The sequence below is a fragment of the Rhinoderma darwinii genome (genome assembly GCF_050947455.1).
Source record: "Rhinoderma darwinii isolate aRhiDar2 chromosome 5 unlocalized genomic scaffold, aRhiDar2.hap1 SUPER_5_unloc_28, whole genome shotgun sequence".
Lineage (NCBI taxonomy): Eukaryota > Metazoa > Chordata > Amphibia > Anura > Rhinodermatidae > Rhinoderma > Rhinoderma darwinii.
In genome coordinates, this window is record NW_027461785.1 from 467,336 (window position 1) to 479,499 (window position 12,164).

General features: G+C 44.7%; 4 non-coding genes and 1 pseudogene across 4 annotated transcripts; all 5 read left to right on the forward strand.

Annotated features, from left to right (window-relative positions):
• The first annotated feature begins 179 nt into the window (after window positions 1-179).
• On the forward strand, window positions 180-370 carry LOC142689311 (U2 spliceosomal RNA). The gene has a single exon (XR_012858214.1). It is a non-coding gene; the product is annotated as a U2 spliceosomal RNA (small nuclear RNA).
• A 6,189-nt stretch (window positions 371-6,559) lies between these two features.
• LOC142689164 (U2 spliceosomal RNA) lies at window positions 6,560-6,771 on the forward strand (annotated as a pseudogene).
• A 1,282-nt stretch (window positions 6,772-8,053) lies between these two features.
• On the forward strand, window positions 8,054-8,244 carry LOC142689312 (U2 spliceosomal RNA). Its single transcript, XR_012858215.1, has one exon. It is a non-coding gene; the product is annotated as a U2 spliceosomal RNA (small nuclear RNA).
• A 1,288-nt stretch (window positions 8,245-9,532) lies between these two features.
• LOC142689313 (U2 spliceosomal RNA) lies at window positions 9,533-9,723 on the forward strand. Its single transcript, XR_012858216.1, has one exon. It is a non-coding gene; the product is annotated as a U2 spliceosomal RNA (small nuclear RNA).
• Window positions 9,724-11,011: 1,288 nt separating this feature from the next.
• Window positions 11,012-11,202, forward strand: LOC142689314 (U2 spliceosomal RNA). Its single transcript, XR_012858217.1, has one exon. It is a non-coding gene; the product is annotated as a U2 spliceosomal RNA (small nuclear RNA).
• Window positions 11,203-12,164: the final 962 nt, after the last annotated feature.

Sequence of the window (12,164 nt, forward strand, 5' to 3'; positions counted from 1 at the left end):
AGCAAATCCTGTGTAGCTTCCTCTCCGGCCTTTATTCACCTCCCTCCCGCTTAGTAGCTGTAAATGTGTGTGAGCCTGCAGGGCCCCATGGAATTGCCTAGGAGTAGGCTGAATCAATCGCTGCAAGGGGTGAACAGCAGTATGGGACAGGCTCGGGCAAGGCAAGGGCCGCTCGGGTTATCGCTTCTCGGCCTTTTGGCTAAGATCAAGTGTAGTATCTGTTCTTATCAGTTTAATATCTGATACGTCCCCTATCTGGGGACCATATATTAAATGGATTTTTAGAACAGGGAGATGGAAATAGAGCTTGCTCTGTCCACTCCACGCATTGACCTGGTATTGCAGTATTTCCAGGACCGGTGCACCCTTCCCTTATGTGTTGACTAAAATCAGATTCCAAAAGTGCTATTTGTGTTTGCTATTGTTTTTGTCTTTCTGATGGGATCTCCCCTTTTAATCCCATTATTTCAACACCTGTTGGACAATGCATTTGTACAGTCATGTGTGATAATGAGCTCATTTATTAAATGCAATTAATGAATACATTGCCACCTCTTGTTGTGTGTGTGTGTGTGTGTGTGTGTGTCTTCTGTGTTTCTGTGTTTCCGGCATTTCACATTGGAACAGCTCATTCACCTTCCTTGTCTTCTCTCCGCCCTCCCTCCTAGGTAAGTTAAAGAGCTGCACCTGAGCCAGCCACTGATTGATGCAGCACCACAGTCAAATAGTGGAGTGGAGTGGAGTAGGGGAACAGCAAACAGCCATTAAAGCAGCCAGCCGCCTACCCGCCACAATGGACCTACCTGTGTACACTAGATGGATGTGATGGAATGTACTGTCGTCCCTACATTTCAAGAAGAAGTAAGAATTGCAGTTGCAACAAACCCTTGCTTGCCTACAAAGAGAGCAGCAATTTGGATTTGTTACTTTGTTACCTGGAAGAATAACAAACTGTGCAAGGATGGAGGTTGTAGGAGCAAGGAGAAGTTGTCTGTAAAGTTGGTGGATGCTTATTTTCCATTTTGCAGTCCCTTGTCTCCCTCTTGTGGCCTCCTGGAGGCAAATAAATGTGCAAAAAAAAGACAGCCTGGCGGCCGGCTGTTGCAGTGTTGCCCTCTCAGGCAACACTGAGTGACTGACTGAGCCTCACCGTCTTATATAAAGTTCAGACGGAACTTTGCACGTGTCATAGTGGAGCCCTCAGGATTCCAGAGCCAGCTTTCTGACATCATAATGGGGCCTCAGAGATAGATAAAAGCCTGGGCCCAGGCAGTGTTGGTCAGTGCTGCTCAGCAGGCAGCACTGGACTGGATTAAAGCTGATACAAGGTGTGAAGGAACAAGGGGTGGCTGTGGGCATGCACTTGCTGCCGCTGCCAGTGTTTATCTGCATGGCAGGAGGGCATTTGGGCGTTGCCAGGAAGGCGTTTTTATGTAGATTCCTCCTCTTTCAGCACTGCATTGTGGTGCAAGCAAAAGAAGCAAATCCTGTGTAGCTTCCTCTCCGGCCTTTATTCACCTCCCTCCCGCTTAGTAGCTGTAAATGTGTGTGAGCCTGCAGGGCCCCATGGAATTGCCTAGGAGTAGGCTGAATCAATCGCTGCAAGGGGTGAACAGCAGTATGGGACAGGCTCGGGCAAGGCAAGGGCCGCTCGGGTTATCGCTTCTCGGCCTTTTGGCTAAGATCAGAGTTTATTGCTCTGGTCTTGGTCAGGGGGTGCGGGTTTTCCCTTGGGAGGAACCAGAGTGGTGATCGTTCTGTGATCGTGGATCGGCAGGTATAGTCAGCATGGATGCAGCAAGGACAACACCAGTGGAGAGAACCATTCGAATTAAGGTAGACCCAAGTGATTCTGGTAAGAACACCATTGAATTTGTTGGAAGGAAGCTGGTGGTCGACATGGCAGGTATCCCTCTTTATAAATTATTCTGTGTGCAAGAAAACAGAAAGCAAGGATTGTATGATGTGTCCTTTCAAGAAGAAAATGACTGTTTAAATTTCTATGAAGCCTTAAAAGTGAATGCTAACTGTGAGGTTTTGAAAAATGTCTCTTTTGTGCCTCTATTTGCTATGGGAGAGAGGGTACTATTTGTACACGTCTTCAACCCATTTACCCAGCTGGACTTAATCAAGAACTTTCTGAGTTTATATTGCACCAGTGTGAAAGGGGGAACCAAAATGACCAGCTCATTGAAAGTGTTCAATGGAACTTATAAATTTTTCGTCCAGTTTAAGCTGGACCCGGATTGTATTGGTGGAGTTAAGAGCCCTCCGTTGTCCTTTTCCATTGCTGGCTATAGAGGATATTTGTATTATCAAAATATGCCAAAATTTTGCCGGTTCTGTCACCAGTTTGGTCACACTAAGGAGTGCTGCCCTGGGGTGAAGGTGTGCAGGAATTGTAAGATGGCTGGACATGAGGCAGGTGCATGTACGGAACCCCGATCGTGTGATTTGTGTGGTGAAGTGGGGCACCTGTATAGAGATTGCCCAGTGGGCAAGAAGAGAAAGGAGAAAGAGGAAAAGGAAAGAGAGGCACAGAGACAGAAGAATATCCAGAAGCAAGAGGAAGCCAATGAGAGGTTAAGGATAGAAAGGGAGGTGGAGGAGCAAAGGCAGAAAGAAATCCTTGATGCAATATTGGCTGAGGCTGAGCGAGATAGCACGCAGGTGCAGGCAATTGAGGAAACTTTCATTGAGGACATGCCAAGCCCTGTGGTAGAAGAATCTCAGAGGATATCAGAATGGTCTTCCTCTGGAGTGTTGAGTCCAGTGAGAGAAGTGGAGATGTCTTTTCGCCCACAGAGAGTGGGGAACTTTCCAAAAAAACAGAGAATTGAAGTGGTGGAGACGCAAAGTGTGGAGACGGCGAACGCCTTTCAGGCATTGTTTGAGCCGAACATGGAGTATGAGACTAGTGAAGAAAACTCTCCCGGGCCTTTAACCCGGAAAGTTTGAGGGTTCTGCTTTGTGTTTTTTCACCTTTTTCTGCCTAGGGCAGTTATAAAATGTCGTTTAAAATTTTGTCTTCCAATGTCCGGGTGTTTAAAAACCGGGCCAGGAGAGCAGCCATTTTGGAGGAATTGTCTTTCAGTGGAGCAGATTTAATTTGTGTGCAGGAGTGTGGGATAGAGTATATAGTTAAGCAGGAGGAGTGGGGTTTTGGTGCAGCAATATGGTCATGTTCTAGTCACAATAGAAATGATGGTGTGGGGGTTTTGGTTAGGAGTAGCAGGGTGGAGGTTTGTAGCTACACAGTGATTGAGGAGGGGCGGTGCCTGTTAGTGGTTATAAAAGTATGTGGTGTGAATGTGCGTGTAATTAATGTGTATGCGTCTGCAAAAAAGGAAGAGAGAGTGGAGTTGTTTGAGAGAATTAAACTGTTTTTGCCAGGTAGGGAACATATTGTGTGGGTGGGGGATTTTAACTGTGATACTAGAGGGGATTTGGATGTGTCTGGGAATGTGCTAAAGTCTGTACTCACTGATTTTGGATTGAGGGATGTAGTACACCTGTGTGGTGTTAACCCTATAGTAGATACTTATTATGCGGATAGTGGGAGACACAGTAGTAGAATTGATATGATTTTCGTTTCTAAGGGGGTGATGGGTAAGGGATATATGCAAATGAAGGTAGGATATTCTGATCACGAGTGCATTAAGTGTGAGTTGGTCTGGGATGAGGATTGTGGGAGTGGGAGGGGTTTATGGAAATTGAATGTGAGTTTGTTGGATGATGAGAGTGTTTGTGGAAAATATGTGGATACATATAGGTTTTGGTGTGAGAAAAAAGGTGATTTTGTGGATATAATAACATGGTGGGATTGGGTTAAAGAAAGAACACGTGTGCTTTTTAGAAAGGTTGGTTATAGGAAAGCTGTGGAGAGAAGGAAGAGGTATGAATGTTATAATATAAGGTTGAATTTTCTCCAGAAGGTTAAAAAGAGAGGTTGGAGTGTGGATGAGGAGATTGATTGTGTGAAAAATGAGATGAGGGAATGGTTGTTAGAAAAAGGTAGAAAGATTATGTATCAGTCAAAATTAGATAAATTGGAAAAGGGGGAAAAATGTTCTAGGTATTTTTTCAAAAAAGTAGTGGGGAAAAAGGAGGATTTGGTGAGAGTGTATGATAAAAATGGAAGGGTGGTGAAAGGAAAAGCAGTGTTTCCTGTGGTTGAAAGTTTTTATAAAGAATTGTATGCAGTGAAAGAGATTGATAGGGACTTGGAGGCTGAAGTGGTGAGTATGATTGAAAATAGGGTGGAAGTAATTGAATATGCAAATTTGATGAGAAACATTGAGGAGGATGAAGTAAAGAGAGTGTTGGATAGTATGGCTGTGAATAAGACCCCAGGGGATGATGGGTTACCGATGGAATTTTACATAAAAATGTGGGATGTGATTAAGGATGATGTGGTGCAAGTTTATAAATTTATGTGGGAGAATGGTAGGATGGTTGAAAGTATGAAAAGTGGGGTGGTGGTTTTGATTTATAAGAAAGGGGATGTGAATGATGTTAAAAATTGGAGGCCGATTACTTTGTTGAATGTGGACTATAAGGTGTTTGCTAAGCTGATTGCAAATAGGATGAGAGATGTGATTGGTCAGGTGGTTGGGGAGGAGCAAGTGTGTGGAGTGCCGGGGAGGAGGATTAGTGAGAATTTGTGTTTGCTGAGAGATGTGATATGGGATAGCATGGAGAGGAAACAAGTATTGAATGTTCTGTCAATTGATTTTGAAAAGGCTTTTGATCGTTTGGCGCATGATTTTTTATTTAGAGTTTTGGTAAGAATGGGTTTTCCTAGTGACTTTGTGAATGTTGTAAGAGTGTTGTATAAGAATGTGTATAGTAAGATTCTCATTAATGGATGGGTTGGTGGTGAGATAAGTGTGGGTTCCGGTGTGAGGCAGGGGTGTCCCCTGTCTCCGATTGCCTTTATTTGTGCGATTGAGCCTTTATTACAGATGTTTCGGAAGGATAAATGTATGAGAGGTGTGAAGATTCCTGGTTGTGGTGGGAAAGAAGTAAAAGTATTAGCATACATGGATGATGTGTGTGTGATTTGTGAATCCGATGCTGCGGTAAGGCGTGCTAAATTGTTAGTTGCTTTGTTCTGTGGGGCATCTGCATTTAGAGTAAATTGGGATAAGAGTGAATGTAAGAGGTTTGGGAACATTGGGAGGAGAGAAGATTTAGGTGTAAAATGTGTGGAAGGAGCGATTCAGATTTTGGGGGTGAAATTTGATGAAAAATTGGATGGGAATGAAAGTTGGGAGGATGTTGGTAAAAAGATTATTAAGAAAATGAATTTCTGGCGTTTGAGAGAATTGTCTTTTGCTGGGAAGATTCTTGTGATTAAAAGTGTGATTTTACCAATTTTGTTGTATGTTGCTTTTGTCTTTCCGCCAGGGTATATGATGCTGAGAAGATTGAATAGAGTGCTGATGGTATTTTTTTGGGGTTCTAAGATGGAGAGAGTGAAGAGAGAGACTGTGAGGAAAAGTGTAAAGAATGGGGGAATGGGGTTTCCTAATATTGAGGTATATTTGGGAGTGAATAGTGTGTTTGCAGTAAGAAGGATGATGGGAGGTGATTGGAAATTTGCATGTATGGTAAGATATCTGAGTGGGAGTGTGTTATGCAGATTAGGATGGATAGGGAGAGATTTAAGAGTGCCGTATGCACTTATATGTCCAAAGTGGTATCTGTATGTGGAAAAGTTTTTGAAAAGCTATGAGTTGTTGGGGAAGGGTGATGTGTTGAGAAATAAAAAAGAGATGTTGAGCTGTATTGAAGGAAAAGAAGTGCAGTGTCCTATAAATATGGTGAGAAGGGCGAATGTAGGGAGAGTATGGAAGAGTTTGGAAACAGATGGGATAACAAATAGACAGAAAGAGATTGTATGGCAAAGTATGCATGGAGCGTTGCCTGTGAGAGAGTTTCAAAGAAATCGTGGGATTGGGAGGAGTGAAGCATGTCCTAGAGTGGGGTGTGGAGGGTGTGAAAATATTTTACATTTATTCTGGAATTGTGATGTGGCTCAGGAAGTGTGGAAGGGTGTGAGTCCTTTGTGTAAAGAGGTGGTTGGGGTTAAAAAACTGTCGTTTGAGGTAATAATGTTTGGGTTGGGAATGTTAGATAGGAAAAAACAGAGGGTGTGGTGTATTATGTTAGCAATCATTAAAGAAGTTTTGTGGGATGTAAGGAATTTGTATGTCTTTAGAAGAAAGGAAGTGACGGTAGAAGGGTGTTTGAGGATGATTTTGGATAGAATGTATGTGGTATATTTGTCGGACAAGAAAAGGTTTGGGGAAGCAGATGCAGAGGGTATTTGGAAATTTTTGAAGTGGAGGTATGTAGTTAAAGTATAAATGGTGGGTGGAGTGAAGGGTTTAGACTAAGGTGATGGGATTGTATGCCTTTTTGTTTAATTGTAAATGTAAATAAATATGTTTAAAAAAGAAAAATCATTGACCCGATGATGAGCTTAAAGAAACGCACTAAATACAGAGTGTACGTTTGGTGAAAGTGTTTGAGGTGCAAAAAATATAATGAACTTATATTTTTACCTCTGAGGGTTAAAAAAAAAAAAAAAAAAAAAAAAAAAAAAAAAAAAAATCTGTTCTTATCAGTTTAATATCTGATACGTCCCCTATCTGGGGACCATATATTAAATGGATTTTTAGAACAGGGAGATGGAAATAGAGCTTGCTCTGTCCACTCCACGCATTGACCTGGTATTGCAGTATTTCCAGGACCGGTGCACCCTTCCCTTATGTGTTGACTAAAATCAGATTCCAAAAGTGCTATTTGTGTTTGCTATTGTTTTTGTCTTTCTGATGGGATCTCCCCTTTTAATCCCATTATTTCAACACCTGTTGGACAATGCATTTGTACAGTCATGTGTGATAATGAGCTCATTTATTAAATGCAATTAATGAATACATTGCCACCTCTTGTTGTGTGTGTGTGTGTGTGTGTCTTCTGTGTTTCTGTGTTTCCGGCATTTCACATTGGAACAGCTCATTCACCTTCCTTGTCTTCTCTCCGCCCTCCCTCCTAGGTAAGTTAAAGAGCTGCACCTGAGCCAGCCACTGATTGATGCAGCACCACAGTCAAATAGTGGAGTGGAGTGGAGTAGGGGAACAGCAAACAGCCATTAAAGCAGCCAGCCGCCTACCCGCCACAATGGACCTACCTGTGTACACTAGATGGATGTGATGGAATGTACTGTCGTCCCTACATTTCAAGAAGAAGTAAGAATTGCAGTTGCAACAAACCCTTGCTTGCCTACAAAGAGAGCAGCAATTTGGATTTGTTACTTTGTTACCTGGAAGAATAACAAACTGTGCAAGGATGGAGGTTGTAGGAGCAAGGAGAAGTTGTCTGTAAAGTTGGTGGATGCTTATTTTCCATTTTGCAGTCCCTTGTCTCCCTCTTGTGGCCTCCTGGAGGCAAATAAATGTGCAAAAAAAAGACAGCCTGGCGGCCGGCTGTTGCAGTGTTGCCCTCTCAGGCAACACTGAGTGACTGACTGAGCCTCACCGTCTTATATAAAGTTCAGACGGAACTTTGCACGTGTCATAGTGGAGCCCTCAGGATTCCAGAGCCAGCTTTCTGACATCATAATGGGGCCTCAGAGATAGATAAAAGCCTGGGCCCAGGCAGTGTTGGTCAGTGCTGCTCAGCAGGCAGCACTGGACTGGATTAAAGCTGATACAAGGTGTGAAGGAACAAGGGGTGGCTGTGGGCATGCACTTGCTGCCGCTGCCAGTGTTTATCTGCATGGCAGGAGGGCATTTGGGCGTTGCCAGGAAGGCGTTTTTATGTAGATTCCTCCTCTTTCAGCACTGCATTGTGGTGCAAGCAAAAGAAGCAAATCCTGTGTAGCTTCCTCTCCGGCCTTTATTCACCTCCCTCCCGCTTAGTAGCTGTAAATGTGTGTGAGCCTGCAGGGCCCCATGGAATTGCCTAGGAGTAGGCTGAATCAATCGCTGCAAGGGGTGAACAGCAGTATGGGACAGGCTCGGGCAAGGCAAGGGCCGCTCGGGTTATCGCTTCTCGGCCTTTTGGCTAAGATCAAGTGTAGTATCTGTTCTTATCAGTTTAATATCTGATACGTCCCCTATCTGGGGACCATATATTAAATGGATTTTTAGAACAGGGAGATGGAAATAGAGCTTGCTCTGTCCACTCCACGCATTGACCTGGTATTGCAGTATTTCCAGGACCGGTGCACCCTTCCCTTATGTGTTGACTAAAATCAGATTCCAAAAGTGCTATTTGTGTTTGCTATTGTTTTTGTCTTTCTGATGGGATCTCCCCTTTTAATCCCATTATTTCAACACCTGTTGGACAATGCATTTGTACAGTCATGTGTGATAATGAGCTCATTTATTAAATGCAATTAATGAATACATTGCCACCTCTTGTTGTGTGTGTGTGTGTGTGTGTGTGTGTCTTCTGTGTTTCTGTGTTTCCGGCATTTCACATTGGAACAGCTCATTCACCTTCCTTGTCTTCTCTCCGCCCTCCCTCCTAGGTAAGTTAAAGAGCTGCACCTGAGCCAGCCACTGATTGATGCAGCACCACAGTCAAATAGTGGAGTGGAGTGGAGTAGGGGAACAGCAAACAGCCATTAAAGCAGCCAGCCGCCTACCCGCCACAATGGACCTACCTGTGTACACTAGATGGATGTGATGGAATGTACTGTCGTCCCTACATTTCAAGAAGAAGTAAGAATTGCAGTTGCAACAAACCCTTGCTTGCCTACAAAGAGAGCAGCAATTTGGATTTGTTACTTTGTTACCTGGAAGAATAACAAACTGTGCAAGGATGGAGGTTGTAGGAGCAAGGAGAAGTTGTCTGTAAAGTTGGTGGATGCTTATTTTCCATTTTGCAGTCCCTTGTCTCCCTCTTGTGGCCTCCTGGAGGCAAATAAATGTGCAAAAAAAAGACAGCCTGGCGGCCGGCTGTTGCAGTGTTGCCCTCTCAGGCAACACTGAGTGACTGACTGAGCCTCACCGTCTTATATAAAGTTCAGACGGAACTTTGCACGTGTCATAGTGGAGCCCTCAGGATTCCAGAGCCAGCTTTCTGACATCATAATGGGGCCTCAGAGATAGATAAAAGCCTGGGCCCAGGCAGTGTTGGTCAGTGCTGCTCAGCAGGCAGCACTGGACTGGATTAAAGCTGATACAAGGTGTGAAGGAACAAGGGGTGGCTGTGGGCATGCACTTGCTGCCGCTGCCAGTGTTTATCTGCATGGCAGGAGGGCATTTGGGCGTTGCCAGGAAGGCGTTTTTATGTAGATTCCTCCTCTTTCAGCACTGCATTGTGGTGCAAGCAAAAGAAGCAAATCCTGTGTAGCTTCCTCTCCGGCCTTTATTCACCTCCCTCCCGCTTAGTAGCTGTAAATGTGTGTGAGCCTGCAGGGCCCCATGGAATTGCCTAGGAGTAGGCTGAATCAATCGCTGCAAGGGGTGAACAGCAGTATGGGACAGGCTCGGGCAAGGCAAGGGCCGCTCGGGTTATCGCTTCTCGGCCTTTTGGCTAAGATCAAGTGTAGTATCTGTTCTTATCAGTTTAATATCTGATACGTCCCCTATCTGGGGACCATATATTAAATGGATTTTTAGAACAGGGAGATGGAAATAGAGCTTGCTCTGTCCACTCCACGCATTGACCTGGTATTGCAGTATTTCCAGGACCGGTGCACCCTTCCCTTATGTGTTGACTAAAATCAGATTCCAAAAGTGCTATTTGTGTTTGCTATTGTTTTTGTCTTTCTGATGGGATCTCCCCTTTTAATCCCATTATTTCAACACCTGTTGGACAATGCATTTGTACAGTCATGTGTGATAATGAGCTCATTTATTAAATGCAATTAATGAATACATTGCCACCTCTTGTTGTGTGTGTGTGTGTGTGTGTGTGTGTCTTCTGTGTTTCTGTGTTTCCGGCATTTCACATTGGAACAGCTCATTCACCTTCCTTGTCTTCTCTCCGCCCTCCCTCCTAGGTAAGTTAAAGAGCTGCACCTGAGCCAGCCACTGATTGATGCAGCACCACAGTCAAATAGTGGAGTGGAGTGGAGTAGGGGAACAGCAAACAGCCATTAAAGCAGCCAGCCGCCTACCCGCCACAATGGACCTACCTGTGTACACTAGATGGATGTGATGGAATGTACTGTCGTCCCTACATTTCAAGAAGAAGTAAGAATTGCAGTTGCAACAAACCCTTGCTTGCCTACAAAGAGAGCAGCAATTTGGATTTGTTACTTTGTTACCTGGAAGAATAACAAACTGTGCAAGGATGGAGGTTGTAGGAGCAAGGAGAAGTTGTCTGTAAAGTTGGTGGATGCTTATTTTCCATTTTGCAGTCCCTTGTCTCCCTCTTGTGGCCTCCTGGAGGCAAATAAATGTGCAAAAAAAAGACAGCCTGGCGGCCGGCTGTTGCAGTGTTGCCCTCTCAGGCAACACTGAGTGACTGACTGAGCCTCACCGTCTTATATAAAGTTCAGACGGAACTTTGCACGTGTCATAGTGGAGCCCTCAGGATTCCAGAGCCAGCTTTCTGACATCATAATGGGGCCTCAGAGATAGATAAAAGCCTGGGCCCAGGCAGTGTTGGTCAGTGCTGCTCAGCAGGCAGCACTGGACTGGATTAAAGCTGATACAAGGTGTGAAGGAACAAGGGGTGGCTGTGGGCATGCACTTGCTGCCGCTGCCAGTGTTTATCTGCATGGCAGGAGGGCATTTGGGCGTTGCCAGGAAGGCGTTTTTATGTAGATTCCTCCTCTTTCAGCACTGCATTGTGGTGCAAGCAAAAGAAGCAAATCCTGTGTAGCTTCCTCTCCGGCCTTTATTCACCTCCCTCCCGCTTAGTAGCTGTAAATGTGTGTGAGCCTGCAGGGCCCCATGGAATTGCCTAGGAGTAGGCTGAATCAATCGCTGCAAGGGGTGAACAGCAGTATGGGACAGGCTCGGGCAAGGCAAGGGCCGCTCGGGTTATCGCTTCTCGGCCTTTTGGCTAAGATCAAGTGTAGTATCTGTTCTTATCAGTTTAATATCTGATACGTCCCCTATCTGGGGACCATATATTAAATGGATTTTTAGAACAGGGAGATGGAAATAGAGCTTGCTCTGTCCACTCCACGCATTGACCTGGTATTGCAGTATTTCCAGGACCGGTGCACCCTTCCCTTATGTGTTGACTAAAATCAGATTCCAAAAGTGCTATTTGTGTTTGCTATTGTTTTTGTCTTTCTGATGGGATCTCCCCTTTTAATCCCATTATTTCAACACCTGTTGGACAATGCATTTGTACAGTCATGTGTGATAATGAGCTCATTTATTAAATGCAATTAATGAATACATTGCCACCTCTTGTTGTGTGTGTGTGTGTGTGTGTGTGTGTCTTCTGTGTTTCTGTGTTTCCGGCATTTCACATTGGAACAGCTCATTCACCTTCCTTGTCTTCTCTCCGCCCTCCCTCCTAGGTAAGTTAAAGAGCTGCACCTGAGCCAGCCACTGATTGATGCAGCACCACAGTCAAATAGTGGAGTGGAGTGGAGTAGGGGAACAGCAAACAGCCATTAAAGCAGCCAGCCGCCTACCCGCCACAATGGACCTACCTGTGTACACTAGATGGATGTGATGGAATGTACTGTCGTCCCTACATTTCAAGAAGAAGTAAGAATTGCAGTTGCAACAAACCCTTGCTTGCCTACAAAGAGAGCAGCAATTTGGATTTGTTACTTTGTTACCTGGAAGAATAACAAACTGTGCAAGGATGGAGGTTGTAGGAGCAAGGAGAAGTTGTCTGTAAAGTTGGTGGATGCTTATTTTCCATTTTGCAGTCCCTTGTCTCCCTCTTGTGGCCTCCTGGAGGCAAATAAATGTGCAAAAAAAAGACAGCCTGGCGGCCGGCTGTTGCAGTGTTGCCCTCTCAGGCAACACTGAGTGACTGACTGAGCCTCACCGTCTTATATAAAGTTCAGACGGAACTTTGCACGTGTCATAGTGGAGCCCTCAGGATTCCAGAGCCAGCTTTCTGACATCATAATGGGGCCTCAGAGATAGATAAAAGCCTGGGCCCAGGCAGTGTTGGTCAGTGCTGCTCAGCAGGCAGCACTGGACTGGATTAAAGCTGATACAAGGTGT